The sequence below is a fragment of the Aphis gossypii genome, chromosome 2, assembly GCF_020184175.1.
Source record: "Aphis gossypii isolate Hap1 chromosome 2, ASM2018417v2, whole genome shotgun sequence".
In the NCBI taxonomy this organism is placed as follows: Eukaryota; Metazoa; Arthropoda; class Insecta; order Hemiptera; family Aphididae; genus Aphis; species Aphis gossypii.
The window spans coordinates 40,862,463-40,884,086 of NC_065531.1; the positions used below are offsets into that span (position 1 = coordinate 40,862,463).

The following is a 21,624-nucleotide window of genomic DNA, read 5'->3' on the forward strand; positions in this document are numbered from 1 at the left end:
TTAATCAAGTTTTTAATTTTTAAAGAATATAACAAAATAAGTTTCACAGAATTTTTTTCTCCAAAATAAATTTAAAAATTAACATGATATAATATGTAAGCATAAAAGACGACGTTACAATCAAATTTCTCAGTATGTTTTTCGACAACATCTTGAAAACAATAACAATAATAACAACTATGAATAAGACTCAACTAGCGCCAGATTAAACAACATCTTGGCCTTTTTTATACAACTATATAAGCCACATATTGTACATGCCAGATTTGTTTTTTGAACTAAATGATTGATCATTTCTTTTAAATTTAAAATCTTTCTAGCACACATTTAGCTTTTGGAGTTAAATTTGCGTACGGTTTTCATATTTTCTTGTATCACAACAGTTTTTTTTTTCTAGACGTTGATTAATAAGCTTTGAAAAATCTATTTTTCGACCTGTGTGAAGATTTTTTTTATCTCTAAAAAACATACATTTGAGTTGATTTAAATATTATCAATATCAATTGTGTAAATATAGAATACAATTTATAATTTTCACAATGTGTTTGCAAATGTACATAATTATATTATTGCATTGTAATAAGTTTTGTATTTAACTGACTACAATAGTTTCTATCTAAAAATAGCTATATTTTATGGATTTTAATTATATTTTAAGAGTTTTCGATTATTTATTAATAACAAATATAAAAAATACAAAAAACTGCCTACGCATAATAGCAATAAAGTGGATATTTTTAATGCAAATTAATTGGTTTTATGATTAACATATAATGTGTATGTTATTTTGTTAAACACTTATATCACACAACCATAATCCATATGCTTAGTGATAATTTTCCATACTATATCATAAATATTAAATGTACATATTATAGCAGAAATTCAGTATTTTATTTGTATTACTTTATATGTACAAATTATTAACTGAGATTTAAAATTTCTATTAGAAATTCATCATATTATTATACAGATCAGATAGATAGACATTTAAGAGGGAAAATATTAAAATGTACAATAAGAAAACTGTACAAGAGGTTAAAACGATTGAACCGAATATACAGCAGCTAATATAAATCAGGTGATTGTCAAACTAAAAATAAAAAAATCCTCCACTCGTATTATACGCACACATAAAAGTACTTTGATTGGCTGGACTACACTTAGCTACTAATTACTATTATAATATTATAGCTAAAGCGTTTTTGTTTTTCGAGTTTTTTGAAAATGTATAAATTTGAAATAACTGTGATTATAATGTGATTGTAAAAATACAAAACGTTTGAATTTTGAATATTCGTAGCTATTGCGTGTACACGTATTACATAGGTCATGATTACGTTATATGCGCATGTACGTATGTCGTATATACACCTTGACGAGGGATTTGATTTCGGTACATAGGTAGTAGATACTAACACATATAAACAAAATACCACACAATATATTATATGTGAACGGAAACTACAATACGTTCAAGTTAACAAATTTCAGTTCTAAGATCATTATAACTTCTTAGCAGTTCCTTTAATACATAATATTGTATATAATACGTGTACAACGTGTTCATATACCTAGATGCAATAACAATTTTCAAATTTTTTGGAGGGGGAGGATGTTGGAAAAAAATATGATACTCAATCCCGTGAAGAAGTCTTTAGTAAGACTTCTAAATTCCAATAATTTATCATACGATTAATTCATCAATAGATAAATTTTAACACTCTACGGTATACCTACATTTAATTAGGCAGCTTGTGATCACTTTTAGCGTAATATCCTTTTAATATTTCTTAACATACTTTTACATATATTTATATATATTTTACAAATCAGTGAATCTACGTTGCACCATTAAATAACGCTACCAATTTTTTACTCTATATATAGTAGACAATTATTTTTGCAAGAAGCAAAAAGGAAAGAAAATAGTGTAATAATATTTCTACACATTTTGCTTAATTAAACAGCAAACAGTTAAATTATTATTTTTTATTTTTTTTTAGTATTCGGAGAGGTAATTATAAATGTATGACTTTAATATATGGATAGATGTGTTGTGTAAGTATGTAAGTATAACTGTTGTTGTCGTACATATTAGTAGGTCAATAGCCATCCACAGTGCTGTGTGCCTATTAATATAATATGTACTTACATTGTACAGCAATATGTGTGTGTCATGATATTAGTAGTTATAATAATTACTGTCCACAACTTGGTGAAACTTCTAAATTGTTAAATGTAATGTTTGGCTTTCGAATAATAGACGACGTTATCCCGATGAAAATAATATTGATAACTGATAATGAATTCTGATATTAGCGGTAACTCCGGTGTACTGTCACTTGTCACGTAAATCAATTGTTGACAGTTAGTAGGTATGTAGTATATTATTGCACAGTGGCTGAGTTCCGTAGAAAAATGTTTCTATATATTATTATTGTAGTGAAGTGTGACGCCCATAATATGTTATTAGTAAAAAAAACCATAGAATATTATAAATCAATACAAAATGCATGTTCTTTTGAATGATAATTACTGCTATAAATAAAATTATTGGAATGACGAAAAATACAATTTTTAATTTATCTAAAATCAAACGAATAATATATTATAATATAATAATAAATAATTTTGTATCCATATTTGAGTTATGAGCAAAATTATATAGTATAATATACCTAGTATATTATATGACTTAGTATTATTAACTAAATATTTTATATACGTTGTAAATCTACAATCTTCTGATTGTACTTATAAAATAATTTTTCGTCTGTTGTAACTTTTTTTTTTATTTAGGTATTATTATATAAAAAAAGAAAACGATAATTGTGTAATAAGTAATATCTTAAATTTAATAACAACTCTGTTAAAGCAGTGTTGAAGTAATTTCTACATTATATTATTATAAAAAACGAAATATTATTACATCAAAATTCATGATGTTATAAAGTATTATGGAAGGAGTGTGTACAACATGTGCCGAAGACAATTTGACTGCCTCGTAAAAGGTTTTATTCTTTACTCCTGACGATCCCACATATGAAATCTCTGAAAAAATTGAAGCGACGTATCATAATACTATCATTATACGGAAGACGAATAGTGTTTCTACGTATCGTTCAGTTCGGAGCAATGCCATTTTTTTCTATTGTGTAAGCGGACGCTGTTCTCAAAAATGCTATTGTTTGGTATCGAGTTCATCAGGTCGTTATGAAGGAACATAAGTCTATACAGTGTGTTCTATACATGGCGATTTCACCAAGATTGATCACCTCCATTTTCTTGAATAATGAACTTATTAAAAATTGAATTAATAGAATTTTTACATATAATCAAGTACAGTGTTTTTTAGTTTTAGATTTTTTTTAAACTAATAAATAGGGTTCAAGTGTTTTAGTTACGAGACGATAAAAGCATATTATAAGGAAGTAAATTTAAATATTTCAAAAATCGAATTTTACTAAATACGCTATTAACAGAATAAATAGGAGTGAGCGATGAGCATACAATGTAATTCATTGTGTTTATACAGAGTGAAACAGAAAAAACTGACAAAATATGTATAATTAACTAATTAAGTAGGTAGTAGTTGTTTCTTGTGTTATTAATATTAAATGTTTTATTAGCATGTATAATGAACAAACATTGTATTAATTTAATTTAATTAATAAGAAAAAAAATATTTTAAAACTGTATCTAAGGTAAGACCTTATAAACTGAATAGTGCTGTAATATACATTAACTCGTACACACTTGAGTCGATGAAAGTTTTCTAAAACTAAATTCCTCTATGGTGCTATTACAAATATCGATACACTGTGTTTTAGAATAAATGAACGTTGTAGAACAGAAAATAAATTTACGGCTGTACCTTACTAAAGCTAACAATGCTGACCCAATTGATTTTGGAGAGAGTTACACCACGAAAACATACAAGGGTTAAACGATATCAGATTTAGCGCATTATTCCCAAGTCACGATAGAAGAGCTACGAAAATGATGTATAATTAACGATCTAGTGATCTAAGTTAAATATTAATTAGTTAAATTTATAAATTGAATTCTTTTTAGGTCGTTTACTTAATAATTTATGAAAAGAATATATTTCATCAACCATAATATAAGAGTAAAATGATAATTTTATGAACAGTATAACAATCATAATAAATAATACGAGTACTATTATGAATAATATGAAAATTGATAATCGTAATAAATTAATGGAGAAGTGCAGTGATATTTGGTGCCAATGACTAAATAGTACGATCAAACACCGTTCGGCGTTGCTAGCTTTCGGATAAATGACCACCGAGTTCTTATACTTCCAAACGACAAAGCCATGAACCATATACGGAAACATATTGTGTTTGAAATACCTACCGTGCCTCAAACTTTACAGTTACAAACAAAAAATCCCAGAGCAAATGGCCTTATATGGCTAAACTTAATTAAAACAAATAATTTGTTTTATAATATTGGAAGTATAATTGATTTGTAAATTTTGTACTTATGTAAACCTCGGTTTATCAAACATGACCGTGCAAGTTATGAAGAAAGCATAGTATAACATCTGCATTCAATATTTCCAATCAATAGTTCGAATATCGTATATATGTAATATTTTAGTTGTAGAATATATACCATACTATTTCGATATACAGGAACGACAAAAAAAATCTATTGTAAAACCAATAGCGTCAACGTTCCCTTTGAAATCTAATAATACTTCAACAACAATAGATATTATTTTTTTAGCAATATGTTAGAATTTAATAATAATAATGTTTAGTCAAAACTCAAAATACGAGTATGTACCTATTATACAAAAGCCATAATATTTTGAATCAATCATCTTGTGCACTTATCAATTATCCACACATACACAACTATAATAAAAGCTGTCAACAATTCTTCAAAGTCTTGATAAATAAATAAATAATTTGTTTAAAACAAGATGGATTTTGTTACAAAAATTATATTTTACGACATCTGCCGTTTACTAGGATATTAAATGTTAAAATAATACACATTTTATTTTCGATTTTTAACCTATATATGTATGTATATAATTAATGTATACAATACCATAAATACGTCAGTAAATATGTTTACTAATATATTCATAGTATAGGTAGTATGTCATAAATATAAATTATTAAAAATTATAATATTAATATTGTCGCTTTACGAAAACCACTATTAATAAAATCAAAATTGTTATTCTTTGATAATGAAAATTTCACGAAACAGTGAGTTCATCAATCAAAGTGTATAATAGCGACAGGCCAATATTGTCGAACATAAGGATGAATGAAACTATTGCTGTTCAAATTTCGAAGCTCAACAAAAAATAATAATAATAAGTAGAAAAAAGTCAATAAAATTTAATCATATACGTTTTCAATGGTAGTATTTTTATTTATTAATGAACGATAAAACTATATTTATCGTAATTTATTTTTATCATACAATACTACACGCGTACTTTGTTGTCTAATGTAAATCAAATTGTTTTCTAAGCATTTAGTTCATTATTGGATACTTACGTATCTCTTACTACATTATCACGCACTAATGATGTATCTCTTATTATACAATTTAAAATATACTTTTATATTATTATGTTTTTATGTATCGAAAATATCAATTCTACAGAAAATAATGAATTGTTACTGTTAAAAAGGTATCAATTACTCGGTGTTAATAATTTCAGGTTACGCTGCTAGTTGAAAATCTTTATAATAGGTACAAATAACTGTCAGTTAAATAATTACATTATGCTATGTTATAATCCTCCGTCACAAAATTTAACTAGATTTTTTTAACTAGAAAATAGAAATCAATATTAAACCGGTATAATTATTATGACCTTTTAACTCAATAATGCAAGTATACAAAAAAATCATTTTTTATCTGAAATTTTTCAAATTTGTTCAAGAATCAATAGTCTGAAAATTAAATCACTACAGATTATAAATATCAATTTATGATACGATTAATATTAATTGAATTTAAAAATAAATGAGTATTGATTTATAAACAAATAAGTATAATTAGTATCGATGTATGATAAATTTAAACCTTTTTTAGTCATTTGATTTTGATTTTTAAATTCAAGTAGGAGCTCTATAAAACATTTGACATTTGTTAACTTTCTCATAGTTTTCTATTCAAAGCTTCATCAATATATATGTATATATTTTCGATTACATTTTAATTAACCTTTTTTTTCATTAAGTGTAGATATATTATAACAACCCGTGAGAATTCTTTTATCTGGCTAGCAAATAAATGAATTCAAATAATTCATTAGCACTAAAAAACATCAAACCATAAGCAATAATAGTTATAAGCAAAGACGTGTTTGTCTTTGTTAAGTGTTTTAAAGTATGATATTTTTTTGTGTTTTTATCGTTACTAATAAGTCACAATTTTTTTTGTAGTCGAAAAGTATATAGCTTAAATTTTAAACACATAATAAATCATAAAAATTATATCATGTAGAATTAACAAACATACTATATATTACAGCAAAAATGACAAACTTAAAACTTTTACATTATAACACGTAAAATATAATATAATATGTAATGAAATTTATTATTATATTGTTCACCTAAAGTTAAAACTGCTAGAAGAAATCTGTGGAACGGAACTTATAATGTTATAATAAGTAAAGGTCTATAATACTGAGGCTATTTATGCAAAATAGTCACGTATAGTATTATTATCGTATCGAGATGATTTGTAATGGTTTTTAGACGAAATAAGTACGTAATTTTAAATTGTATCTGTTTGCCCAGTTAAAACAGCCATCTTATACTAAATAAATACATTATCACAAAAATAATAAGACATAGACAATAAATAATATATTTATAAATATATAAATGTTCATTACAAGTCATACATTAATGTGTTATTTATTTAAATAACATTAAAATCTGTTCTTGGTTAAAATTAAAAGACAACTTTTTCACAGTTATTTGGAACAATAATAGTTTATATTTTGAAATAAAGTATATACATATATTATCATTATATCTAAAAAAATAATTTTTTTCTTACATCTAATAATTAACTTTTGTGATTCATCGACAGAGTTCGAATTATAATGTCAAAGGGGTGAGAGCATCTCTTTAAAAAATAAATTAAAAACACAATTTAGCGTATCTCTTCTAATTAATCTTAATGACGTTTAAGTCACAATATAAAACAATATAGTCACAATATAATTGCGTTATATTTTTTACAATTATTTAAGCACTGTTAACGCCTTATTATAAAGTATAGTGCAATAGTTTTATTTTTTAAAACATTGTTATTTAATTGTGCTCATTTAAACTATAATTGGAATAGCATGCGTGATCGATGATTTTATTTATTCAACGAAAATGCACAACGACCTACATGTATTTCAACTGTTTGTGACTAATGCTATTATAATATAAGACCAAATCATAAGGGACCAATAAATATTGTCACTTAAAAGTTAAAACGGGTTTCTAAACCCCTTATCGAATTCATTAATTAGTATCACTGTTTAAAACTTTAAAATGTTGAATGATCATAAAGATGATAATAATATTAATTAAATTTTATTTTTTCGTAATCAAAATAATACATAACTTTTTTTTTTAATATCTATGTAACTATATAATATATTTTTAATTAATGTTGATGATGTAATGAAGACTTGAGTATTTTTTAAGAAGTAATAATTTAATAATTTAGAAGTTTGAATCATTTCATAGTGGTATTTTTAGTACATATATTATACAAATTCAAATCTCACTACTAGTTAAGTAAATATTTTTAAGTAACTTTCATAGCATAAAATTGTTTATTCCGTTATCCATATCTTATATCTGGAATATTATTTGCATATGAATTTGCATGTTTAATAAGTAAAAATTGTTTTTTTTTTTATTTTTGAACTATGATCATTAGTACTAGTACAAACTACAGAGTGAAATTTTATATTTACATACAAGTAATTTATTATATATATATTAAGTAATAAAATATTTTATAGCTACTAATTTTAAGACTAAAAATATCTATTAAAACTCTTACTTAAATCCACTAAGCTTTTAGAATTAAATGTGATGTCCAATTTTGAGTAGTTGTTCTTGATTACTTAAATAAAGATCCATTGCTGTAATAAAAAATAAATAAATATGTAGATAATAAATATTACAATTTATTTATTATAAATTTAATCATGTTCGTATTTATTGATTTTATGTTTAATAAAAAAAATAACTACGTATACATTGATTGTTTTTGTTGAATATTAAAATAATTAATGAAATATTGTGCTGAATTATAATAGATTTACAATAAGTTTTGTTATAATAATTTAATAATTATATCATAATATATTCACAAATAAATTCTAAATGTTGTTCAAACGTCACTCATAATTAAACTTATATTTTCATTTTATCTCTCTTCAACAGGATTCAAAATAAGCATGGAACTATATAATACTTAGGTTAGGTTAGGTCTATACTTAATAATAATAATACACTATAACAACATTTTATAAATTAATATTATTTATAAAAATATGGAAATATTTATTTAGTCTACAGCACTTGTTGTTTCAGTATATTCAATATATTATATTCATCAAGTATACGGAATAATAATGATTTTCAGCAAATTGCTATTTCGAAATAAAAAAAAAACTAACAATTAATAAATAAATTAGAACAAGAATTTGCCACCACATTTTAAATTCAATAAAACAATAAAGTATGTTCAATTAGTATTAAGTAAATTAATATTTTATTTTATGCGTATGTACTATTTATGTTATAATATACCTAATGTAATTGTACATATTTCAAATTACCTACACCGATATTGAAAAGTAATAAGTGAGAAAACAGCAACTTATAATAAATATATGAGAGAAAGAAAAGTCTGCAAGAGAATAGGAATAGACATTTTATAGCAATAAATTCAAACAAAAACTGCAAGGAACAATGCATACTTCAACAAAAAAGTTTAACCTTCATCTTTTATAATCGGAAAGAAACCCGATGGACGATTAATCATTATGAATTATCAAGTGGTTTTACAGGTCGCAATTTTCTCCATCGACGTAAAACTCGACACGCGCTAAGTATAGGGTGATATTTTTCAAGCATATTTACTCTTCTTTTATTTCTAAGTAATGTAAATATTGAAATAGTGTGTTTCAAAATTTGTTTTCATTTATCGTACTTAAAGAATATATTTTTAGAAACGTACATTAAAACATACATATTATTTAAATAATTTCTAGTAGTGACTCAAACATTTTAAACGCCTTTTTTTTCAAATGAAAACAATCCGTGTCACTGTAAATTTTTAAGTCGAAAATCGTAACTGAAGGATAACATAGTTTTAGTATCGCTAACGATTCATTATATATAATACAATAGTTATACAATCAATAATATTATTCAAAAGTCGATACATAGGTAGTTGACAGGTAAGGTTAGGGAAAATATTTGAATACATCAATACAAACGAAGCTTTTTTTTAACTGAAATATATGACATAGACAAGACAAATGTCGATCGGAAACAAAACTATGCGTATATAGATTATATACAAACTACTGTTCCTGAGAACTAGTCCTTAAGTTTTCAAGATGACAAGAGGGCAATAAATCACTTTTAGAGTTTCCTACACATTAGTATTAAGGCTTTGCATAGGAAGTGAAACTACTTTGTGATCTAATATATTAAAACAGACATTTTACAGTATTTTATCGTGGATAGATATACCGACTTGTTCATATATTTTATATATTGACAATACTCCGGATTCTTTATTTGATTATCCACTATGTTATACAGTAAGTATCGACTGTACCTACTACCTTGTCATTGAGGTAGTTACTAGTTACATGTAATTTATGTGTTAAATTTAAATTCAATAATAAACTATTATACATGAAAAATGATTATTAGCGAAAATAATCTATCAGTCTATATTTCTATGTTTATCTTATGATATTATTGCCATTATAATATAATTCATTTTACTATTAGTATAATGATTCTGTAAATTGAATTTATATTTATTCGTGAATTTATTATATGATTAATATTAATTTGGTAAATATATCAAGTATATATTGTTATTAGTTTTTGAATTATAACATAACAAGAATATCAGTTTTGTAAACAACTAGTTTTTGAATAGAATTTCTCATTTTCCCTTATTATTTGTTTTTATTGATTATTTGAAAAATACTGTATACCTACTTTTCAATGTCGAAATCTTGATAGTACTAACCAGAACCAATTGTTTACAATTAATCACCCTCAAAGCTTACTATTATCCAAGAATTATTTTGCTTTAAATCATATAACATTCTCAGACGTGATATAAAATATGTTTCTCATTTATATACCAGATACCTATAATATGAGTATGGTCCCCTTACGTTTCCTCTCAGTTGAACCCTTGACGGTATTACCGTTTCGTATAATTTGAGTCTATCATTAAGTCATTAATCTTACAAATTTGGACGAATTGAGCCACGTATTCTATAAAATTGTATATGCTAAAACCAAATGCAAATACACTAAATACAGATATTACACATACTACAAGGGTCAATTTCCCAATTAAATTAATTATTCCAATCTCAAAATCGTTGAAACTATCTTCGATTGCGTTAATGAATGTGTATAGTCTATATTAATGGCATACAATATAACATCCATCGGTGCTTATTTAATTGAACATAACGCTTGTGTATTGTGTTATAAGTTAACCGTTTGATGATCAGCGGTAATGCATGAAGTTAAACACCGCATACTCTTGACGATTGTGATATCATGATTTCGAAAGCAAATACCGAAGTTCTATTTATTATATTATTTTAATTTTTTTTTTTTTTAGAAAGTATTCTGTATAGTGTATCTTATAAAAAAATAAAGGTAGGCTAACATGATACGTTTTGAATACAATAAATAAAACATTCAGTAAATAATTATAGTTATAGCGTGTTAATATAAGAATAATTACATACAGAAAAAAAGTATTTGTATTTAACTCATTCCACATCAACAAATAATTGACATTCAACCTTAACGAAGACTTTATTTCTCAGGATATTTTAATTTCTTCGAACTCTGGGAAATCAATATTCGATTTTGGATTAATAGTGCGCAGTAAGTTAAAGGTCTAAAGTTTTAAATTGTAATTAATTATAAGTAAATAAGTAAAGTTACGTATAAAAAATTTGAACTATACCGGTACGTGTAATTTTAAATTTGATTCTCTTTGATGTTCCTCTTCGTGACTAAACAGTATATATATATATATATATTAAAAAGTCTAATTAAAGGGTTAAAAATTATTTTAATAAAAAAATCCCCATAGAAATTTTATTGGAAAACTGGAAGGAATGCTTAAAACAATTTTATTTTAAGTAGGACTTACGTCAACCTAAAATAAATTTATTGTTTTTAATAAGACAAAAAATAAAATTTAATCGATACAACTCCTAATTACTGTCTCAAGTTATGAAAACAGCTACAAAATAGGTACATAGTCGTTTTGGACCCGAGACACAGCTGATGATATAAATAAACAACAATATAATGTATGAGTTCAGTACGACCGGTATAATTTGTATACATACACGAATAGTAGCTGTAGGATGTACGGAGGTGAATAAATATATAATGTGTGTGTGCATCCGGAACAGTCCATGGTAAGAATGAGTGCACGAATATTTTACGGAGGTCTGTGTAAAAGCTTCGGTACAATAATAATATAGTGGACTTGGATTTTGGTTAGTCCATAGGATTCAAAGAGATTCTAGGTGAAGTAACGACATCGTGACTAACAATCGCATTGATTCGTGATGGCACTTTAATCTTGATTTGATTTTACGGTACATAAAAAAAAAACCAAGCCGACGTTACTCCACATTACTGTCATCGAAGATATGGAAGATATGTTAATTGAAGTTCGTTTAAAAAAAAAAAAAAAAAAAAAAAAAAAAAAAAAAAAAAAAAAAAAAAAATTCCTCCATATAGTTTCATTCATTAATATATACATATATAAATAAAATAACTTGTGAAAATAGTTGAAAAAATATATTATATATATATCTGATACATAAGAATGTAATCAGCAATAATTATTATTATTTTGTTTTTTATAATATAACATTTAATATTTATTTTATTAATTATGATTAAAAATATTTTACTTGTGTTTTTTATAATGTAACATTATTGTTATTAAATTTACTAGAAAATGACAAATTCAATAACACGAGAATAAACGCTTGAATAATACACCGTTTGTTGTTTTTAAAAATCTATAAAACGTGTTCTCAAATAAAAACTTGGAAAACTAGTTGAATTTAAAATAAATAATCATTTTTAAGTTAAGATAACTTGTTTATACAAATATGACAAAAAATATATTACATTTTCAAAAATAATAAGAAATCTAGTTAAAACCCAACGCATTCATATTTGTGTGGCAAATGTGGGTGGTAATTAAAAATACATCATAGGTATACGCATCAGAATTTTAATAAAGGAACAAAAGAGTTTTTTACACAAATACTCACATTAAATTTAAAAACATAAACAATAGTGGTGTTTAAAAACTAATTATTTTATATAAATTAATTTATAAGCAAACACTGTGTAAAGTGTGTGTGTTTTTTTTTTTTTTTTTTTGAAACAATAATGTATGCAGTTAAAAATATATGCGTAATGTTACTAAATCATATTATATTTTTATTTCAACGCTATTGAATAATTTATTTCAAATACAGGGTAATTCGTCAGTGCTATATAGTAGGCTTCAAGTGTAACTTATTGCGATAACAATATGTAATTTTATAAATTATTGTAATAGAAGTGTAGAGCAATTTAGTGTAAAGGGAACAGATGGATCAAAATTCATTTCAAAGGATATTTAATGTTATACTATTTTTATATTATCAATAGTTTATATGTTGAACAAATTTTTGACTAATAAATTGCGTATTATAATTTACAAATGAATACTGGACAATGGACATACTATAGAATGGTGGAAATAGGTTTAAAGTTTAAACCGCTTGTGATGGTATAAATAGTTTGAAATTAATTAAAATTTTTATTTTTAATTTCACTGTGTATAGAAAATATAAGTGATAGCAAAAACTTTCTATGATAATTCTATTGTTATTACAATATAATAATTAAACTTATTTGATAGAAAACCATAATAATCGTCAACAATTTGGGACAATGTGGTTCATATAGTTTTGAATAACTAAAAACTAAAACTTTATTTATCGACATTAAATCAATGAAAACTTAAGTGAAATATTGGATAAATTCTAGAAAATGATTTATATATCCAACATATCAACAAATAAAAAAAAGTCATTGTAGTTTTTTCTTTATTAATTATAGAAATTTTCAACAACCCATGTTTCGTAAAAATTCCTAATTTTGTTAGATTTTCCCAGTTTTTAATAAAATTACTTGCTATTTTTAGCCATAAAAATATCAGCTACACTTAATTGACTGCTAGAAGTCACCTTAAATATTAAAAATATTTAGTACATATTATTTTAACTAAAACTATAGTATATATAAATAAAAAAAATAAAAAATAAAAATCTCATGGTTGTAAAACCGTCATATTAATCTATCCACTCTAAATCTAAAAATATGTGGCTGAATTTAAAAGCGTATTATACAATATAGTAATTATAGCATAATAAAGTATTCTACTTCAATTCCGAGTAATGCTTCTGGTATTTTTACCTAATCATTAAAATAATTAAACGATAACCACTACAATATAAAACTTATAAACAATTAATATTTACATTTTACACAATATGTGCATAAATATCAGACAATAAAATTATCTTTAAACTAAAAAAGTTTTTTTACAAAAAAAATCCGATCTTTCCCGTATAAAATATTACCAACAATATTAAATGTGCTAGGGTTCATCAGAAAAGGAGCACCACATACAAACTTTAAACTTCCTACAGTTAAAACATGCATATAAAATCTCTCAATAAACTTTTTTGACCAACTAAATCACGCAAAAAGTGCACAATACTTCAAATTAAGTGACAGGCCTGCTCCCGTCAGCTCAAGCGTGGATCCTCATTATTTTCTCGCTTAACAATAACAATAAAAATACATAAAAATGATATACTATATCATAATATTATTAAATTATAATATTATCCAATATATTCTATTCTTTATATTCTATTTATATATTATAAATTTTTAATTTTTTAAAAAACAAAACTGTAATTTATAAGTTAGATGACTTTGTCAGGAAAACTTAATTATAATAATAATATCAATAAATAAAAAAACGCGTCTTAAAACAAGTATTTTGGTCAACATTTGGTCGAATTCAAGTCATAACACACTACAATATTACTAGAAACAAAATATAATGACATAATATACTTTACAGACATTATAAACAATAATTGCGAAAAAGGTAATATTTTTTTTTCCAAATACAATTTGTTAATGAAAATGTAATAAAAATAATTAATATATGTATATATCAATTAATATAATTATTTAATAAACTTAAACCATAATTTATAATATATGTTATGTACTACATTTACAAATTGTATGGAAAGATGATTCTTTTGAAAAAAAAGTCGAGTGGGTGAGTATGTGTTAATTCTATATTATAGAATGAATGGTAGTCTTTCATTTAATAAATGACACATAACAAAATATAACAAATATCATATTATGAATTGTTACATTTGATTCATATCGAAGATGAAAATAAATAAAATGGTTTTGGATGTCATCTTTTCATTATTATTATTATTTTTCTTTTGTTTCCAAGCATCTTAAACGATGGTAATAGCGTCGTTTAATTTTTTTTTTTTTTGAAACTTTGTTAAATGACACTTCTTCTTGTTTGTTATTTAATATCAAACAAACTATGATCAAATAGAAATACTCGCAATAACGATAGATAATAGGCATTTAATAAGCAAAAAATATATTTCGTTTCTAAAAAATATTCCATGGTATTTTATTGATCATGTATTTGTATAAAATGAGATAAAATCTCAAACCTAAATTTATAAAAATATATTATTGAAAATTAAATTTAAAAATTTTGGTAATTTAAAAGAAAAGACGAATAAAATAATAATAACCTTGAAATTTCCTTGAAATTATTTCAAAGAAATAATAATAAATTGGAAAAAAATATTTTTTAATAAATATTGTGAACTTAAAGACATAAAATAATTTTAAAATTTAATAATGTCTGTTTTTAGTAGAAATGTGAACTGTTTTTAATATCGTATCCATATAATTATAGATTAAATTTATCTTTTATCTTGTTCTTGAAAATTCAAACAATTTAAGTGCTTGGTTATTGCTAAATATAGAATAATTTAGTCAATTTATAAAAACAGCTATACTCTAAAAATAATGTAATACTAATAATTGAAAGTTTTATGTTATTACAACTACGAATTATAATATATCATTATTATCAATATATTTATAATAATATATTAGTATGATCAAATATTTCAGAAAAATTAGAATATTATTGCAGTATATAATTGTATGAATGTTAATGATCAAACTAAATTATAAACCTATTGTTACAGTCGTGTTTAAAGTTGAATTTAATTATTTAATCAGCAGATAGTGATTTATAAAACATTATAAACATGGTAAGGATAAATAAACAATCTGGTTCCAACTCTTGAACGTTTATAGAAATGTGTTAAAAATAGAGTTAAAAAAGTTTTCAAACCTTTATATTTGGATACGAATATTTGTAATAATGAGTGACACATAAATGTCAAGACACTAGGAAAGCCTTACGGGTGACATGTTGATATAAATATATATAAATAATATGTAACTTGAACCTTTCAATAGTTTTTTTTTTGGAAGTTCGTCTGTTTACGTGGATCAAGTTAAGCTCACTCGTGCCTTTGGGAATAATATTTAAAATGACGGTGACAATACAATGTATAACAAATGCAACAGAACCTGGTAACGTATCTGGAGCACATTAAAGGGGGGAAGCATTTATTTTTTTAATACAATTCTTGATAAGCTCAACCTTTACTTCCACATTCATTGATTTATTACATTTTTTAACTATCAAGATTGTGTACTGAAAGCTTAACCAATTTTAAGTTTGTGTCGTAATTTTTTAAGTATTTTGTTGTTGTTATTATCAAATTTATTTATGAATATCTCGTTATAATAATTTTTTCAAGGTGGATTGTGGTTATTTACGATGTAAATCATAATTAATTGGTTACAGATTTAATTCTTCTCTTTGAACTGATATAGCAATAACAATATGATAAGTAAATGGTACTTAAATGTATTTCAAAAACTTATCACTAAAACAATGTGGTAGGTATTTTATAAATTGTAAAAAATTGTATTTGTTACTATCTCTATTATCGAAAAAAAAAAAATAGTTGCGGAAAATTTTAAATATTTCGTCAAACATTTTTTATATGACTTCTCAGCCAAAGTATATTCTATTATATAGTTTTGCTATTACTTTGTATACAAATATTACAGATAATTTTATATTGTATAATATTTTGTTATTAAAATTGTAAATAATAAATTATATTATTTCTCATATAATTTAATATAATACCAATATATTAGATCATATTTACTTATTTTATTATGAAATATACGGTCTGAACCTTTTGAAAAAAAATTAGTATCGTTATAGAAACATATTAGAAAGACATAAATACAATTTTATGATATAAATGAACAACATAAAATTATTTTCAACTTAAAGGAGGGATTCGTATTGGCACAAGACATCAAACTTTTATGAGTTTATTACTCATATAATTGTTGGTGCTAAAGTGGGTATTTGAAATGCAAAGTAAAACGGGAGGATTATTTAGGAACTTTAAAGTTAATTAATGAAAGTAAGGTTGTAGAATCAACATCACCTGCTAAAATACCTTTTAAAAATATACTCCCAAATGTTGCGTCTGTACTCCATTAATGAAACTAAACCTAAATAATAGGCAACAGGTTAATAATTATACGGAGCTCATGCGGTACGCAAAAGGTAGCTGGTGAATCATAAAAGCCTTTGCTGAACTCTTTCAAGTTGAGATATCAACTTATATAAATTCTAAATATAATATTATGTTTTATTTATTTAAAACCACTACTTAATGAAATTAGGTTATGATTTGTGGAGGATAGTTACTATTGAAGAAAGTATGAGCTAATCGAAACTCATTCATATATTAATTATTATGAAGTTTAGCTACTTAATTGTCTTAGATTTTATCGTTATCTTATTCAATTAATATTATTCTTTTATTATTCATGATTATGGAAACATATTGTTTTACTGCAATAATTTAATATATATAAAATAATAAATAATAAATAATTATAATAATATTATTATAAAAGTATTTTATCATTTAGTATAAGAACGTATTATTACAAAACAATGTCGGTAGATAATGCGGATATAGCTATATTGCATATAAAGAACGCATGTTCACTAAGTTCCAGTAATAATAATATGCATGTTAAAAAATGTGTTTTTCAAATATAAATCCTAGAACCTTGAATTTCTAATAAAAGAAGTTAGTATAACTCATACCGATTATGAAGTAACAATATTTTTTGTGCGATTCCAGTTGTTATTTATTTGAACCAATAATTATGCTTTATACTTAAATACCTAGTCTAGTATATTGTTTATAGGCTCTCTTTAAGTATCATAATATTGTCATACAGAATTTAATTTATTTTACATTAAAAATGTAGAAAAAACTATTTTACGATTTTCTAATAAATATTTTACATTTATCCGTAATTATATGTATAACTTTTCATAACATAATAAAAATTATTTACACAAGAATTTATTCAATAGCATTATACAACTTTTTAAAAATAATATTTGTTGCAATTAAAAAAAAAAAAAACAATTATGGGATTTATTATTACATCATTTACTTATTTAAAAAATAATATTTGTTAAATGTTAAAAACAAAAACAAATTATTTCAATTAAATCAATTTAAAATGTGATGACTGATGAACATAATGTATAGGTTTGAAAAGCATACATTTCATATGAGTCTTATGAATCTTCCTTTTGTTTTTACCAATAACTAAATATAATTCTTAATGTTTTTGGTTTTTCAGTTTCGATGATAAAGCGTGTACCTTTATAGATGGTTATTTTGAAAAAAATGTTACCTAAGAGTTAAGACATTACACATTTTCAGAATTTCAATATAAATCTATATGAAAATATACCTACTTCATGCTTACAAGTTAAAGTGATGTCTACCGAGAAACAAAGATTAAATTTCCGTTAGTGAAAAAACTTTTTAGATTATTTTATCAGTTTTTAATAACCTTTGAGGCTTTAATATATTCACTAAGGGGAATTGCATATCTGGAAATAAAACTTTACAATTTTAATTATGCAGAAACTTAAATATAATTCAAAACTCGTGTGTTTAAGTAATATAGTTATAATGTATATTTATGATAAAAAAAAAAGGTTTGTAAGTGAGTACCACTCTGCTATACATAAGGGGTCGAATGGGTCACTATTATAATCAACATTTATAAAAAAATAATAATAATTTCTTATGCCCATAAATAGCTTAATAGTACTCAAAATATTTTGTAAATATTCTAGTAAAATAGAAAATGATAATATAAAAATGTTAAGTACATAATCATCAATTATCTACAGCTATTTTTTTTTTTTTGAGTTAAATCAAAACAAAATCGATTTCATCAAACTTAGATTTGTTAAATTCCTGTTAATTTTTTTATTGCTTTTTTTCCAACTATTAAAATAAGTACTAAATTTTTAAATTAAACCACTCCAAAGTACAAACTAAATCCGATAAAATATTTAAAATCACCCCCATTTTTGAATATCAAAGCATTTTATTGACAACTTATCGTGTTGAGTACACATACACACATACAGAACACATAATAAAAGCAATACATTCACCGTACTGCTCAAAATCTATAATATCAAACAATAATCCATTCCATAAATATAAATATACAATTTTCAATATCAGTTAAAGTTATTTGGAAAAAAACAAAGTGAAACATCGGGGAAAAAAAAAATTAATTCCTAAAATATGAACCATATATTAGACATTAATACGGTTTATTACTAAATATTGTTATAAACAAAGTACATAAAAATGTAAATACTTCTCATTCGTTCGTACACCACGATTCTAAGGAATAGAAAGAGTGACTAATATGATTGACTAGCGAATAGCGATTGAGTAATTGAACGAAGTGTCACCACGTCACTTTTAATAAATTTCTTAAAAAAAGAATAATTATAAATATTTGAATTTTCACCAAAAATGTTGATTTGAATTTTTTAGACATAAATAATATAATTTTTTATAATAACAATAGATAATATTTCCCAAATACATTGGAATTAAGATCATTATTCATTAAATTATTTCAACACTATTTATAGATATTTGATTATTTTTTTTTTTGTGAAATAATAAAGTTATTATTTCTCTATCAAAAATCTTGATAAATATATCTTAACTAATTGTATGCTATAATATTATTTAAGCTCTTATTCTTTTTTTTTTTTTTTTTTTATCTAAATTGGTATAAATAAATGTAATATTTTATACTTAAATTGCCAAACTAAATGGCCACTTATATAAAATATATGTATATTTTTTAATATATTATTTTTTCAGCAATGACATTCTGGCTTAAACGGAACTGTTATAAAATTTAACTGCACAAATAAAGTACTGTTGTACTAATGAACCTTCGTGACTAACCTATACGGATGTACAGTTAAGAGTCCTATAATTAAAAACTTTTTTTTATCCAATTTTCACATTTTATTTCTTTACCCATGAATGGTCATATTTTATTTTATTTTTTTTTTGTATAGATACTTGTACTAATAAAAAAAAAGATTTTTTTTAATCATTATTTTAGTCGAAAAGTATATGACCAAAGCTAAATTATAAAATGCTACCTTTTTGAATTACTCAGTATTTTTTCAATACTCGCTTATAATGGCATACGTATTAGTTTTCTTATTACAGTTATTATTAATATTACTTATACATATACATACTATTTATATGTACTATAGTTTATTTTATGCATTACGTACTGTTATATCTGAAAATTACTCTCTTCTGCTTTATAAAAAACAACATCTTACCAAACTCACATAAACTTATACTAAGATTCAAGTGTATTATAGTTTCGTTCTCAATTGTTTATTTATTTTTATACCAGATAACCACCTAAGTTACAACTGGAATTTTATAAACAAAACTGTCACTAATATAGTCATATCCATAACTTCAATAGTTGTTGAAAATTATTTGTACAAAAGCATAATATTATTATTATGATATTTCAATTAGCAAAAATATAAAACAAAATAATAATACATTTTTTATTAAAAATAATATACCTATATATATTTATAAATAAATAAGTACATTCTGTATATTATACACTATACAGTATAACGCATTTAAATAATGACATAGGCCTTCTCTAAGGAAATGATACATGTCATGACTATCATTTGTCTGACTTACTACTTATGGTCTGTGAATAATAAATATACACATACCTATTTATAATCGTAGTAAACCACGATTTGTAGTCAAAGTGTTACGGTTTTATATTTTAGGTGCAACTATACTTTAAAAAAAACATCTCTCATGTGCATTAATTTGACGCCTTGTCAAGTCCAATCTGATTAACATTTTTTTGAAGAACTACCAATGTTTGCTAAACACGTTCTAGAATCCATTTTTTATCTCTAATCTCCAGTGGATTTCCTCAAAATTGTGTCCGTTAAAAGTATAACGACAAATAAAGATTAGCACGTTACTGTTGGTTATTATGTGAAAAAACTACTTTTCCTTTTTTTTAAGTAAATATAATATAGATGAGCGATTCTCAACCTGAAAGCTATAGTCACAATTTTTTTAGATATAATATAATAAGTTTATTATCTAGAGCAACCAACATATTATAATCAATGTGACTACGCGTTAAAATGTATGAGAAAACTATTTTTCAAAATTTCTTAAAAAAAAAAAATGAATTTCAATTTATAAGTCCTCATTACTTTTAAAAATATTTTTAGGTTGAGAATCAATGAATTATATATTTATACATACATTTATAAAGAATAATGATTATATAATATAAATTGTATTATATACTATTAATAATATTACTAATAATATAATGATATATTATCAGCTATTAAAATCTTATATTCTTTTAAACATTAATTACATTAAATTAAACTATTTAAGTCATGATGAAAAAGTGATAGGTAATTATAAATTCTCAACTAGCCCTTAAGTTATTTTTACTTTCTTTTGATTGAAATTATAAAAATATAATGTGTTTAATATTAATGACTCTTTGAATTAATGGTCACTGAAGTAATTTTTATAATCAACGCATAATTGTATTAATAATAATAATAATTATTATTATCATTTTATTTTATATTACTAAAAAAAATGTCTTTTGTCATATCAACATTTAT

The 21,624-nt window shown here is 23.8% G+C and overlaps 1 protein-coding gene across 5 annotated transcripts in view; it reads right to left on the reverse strand.

The window, feature by feature from the left end:
• Window positions 1–21,624, reverse strand: part of LOC114120983 (octopamine receptor-like) — a 172,476-nt gene that overhangs the window by 91,745 nt on the left and 59,107 nt on the right. For 4 of the 5 annotated variants that reach the window (XM_050201014.1, XM_050201017.1, XM_050201016.1 and 1 more), the window contains exon 3: window positions 8,083–8,164. The exons of the other annotated variant lie outside the window; for it this stretch is intronic. The gene's annotated coding sequence lies outside the window, so the exon portion shown is untranslated. The remainder of the gene's footprint in view (window positions 1–8,082; window positions 8,165–21,624) is intronic. 5 annotated transcript variants of the gene reach the window in all.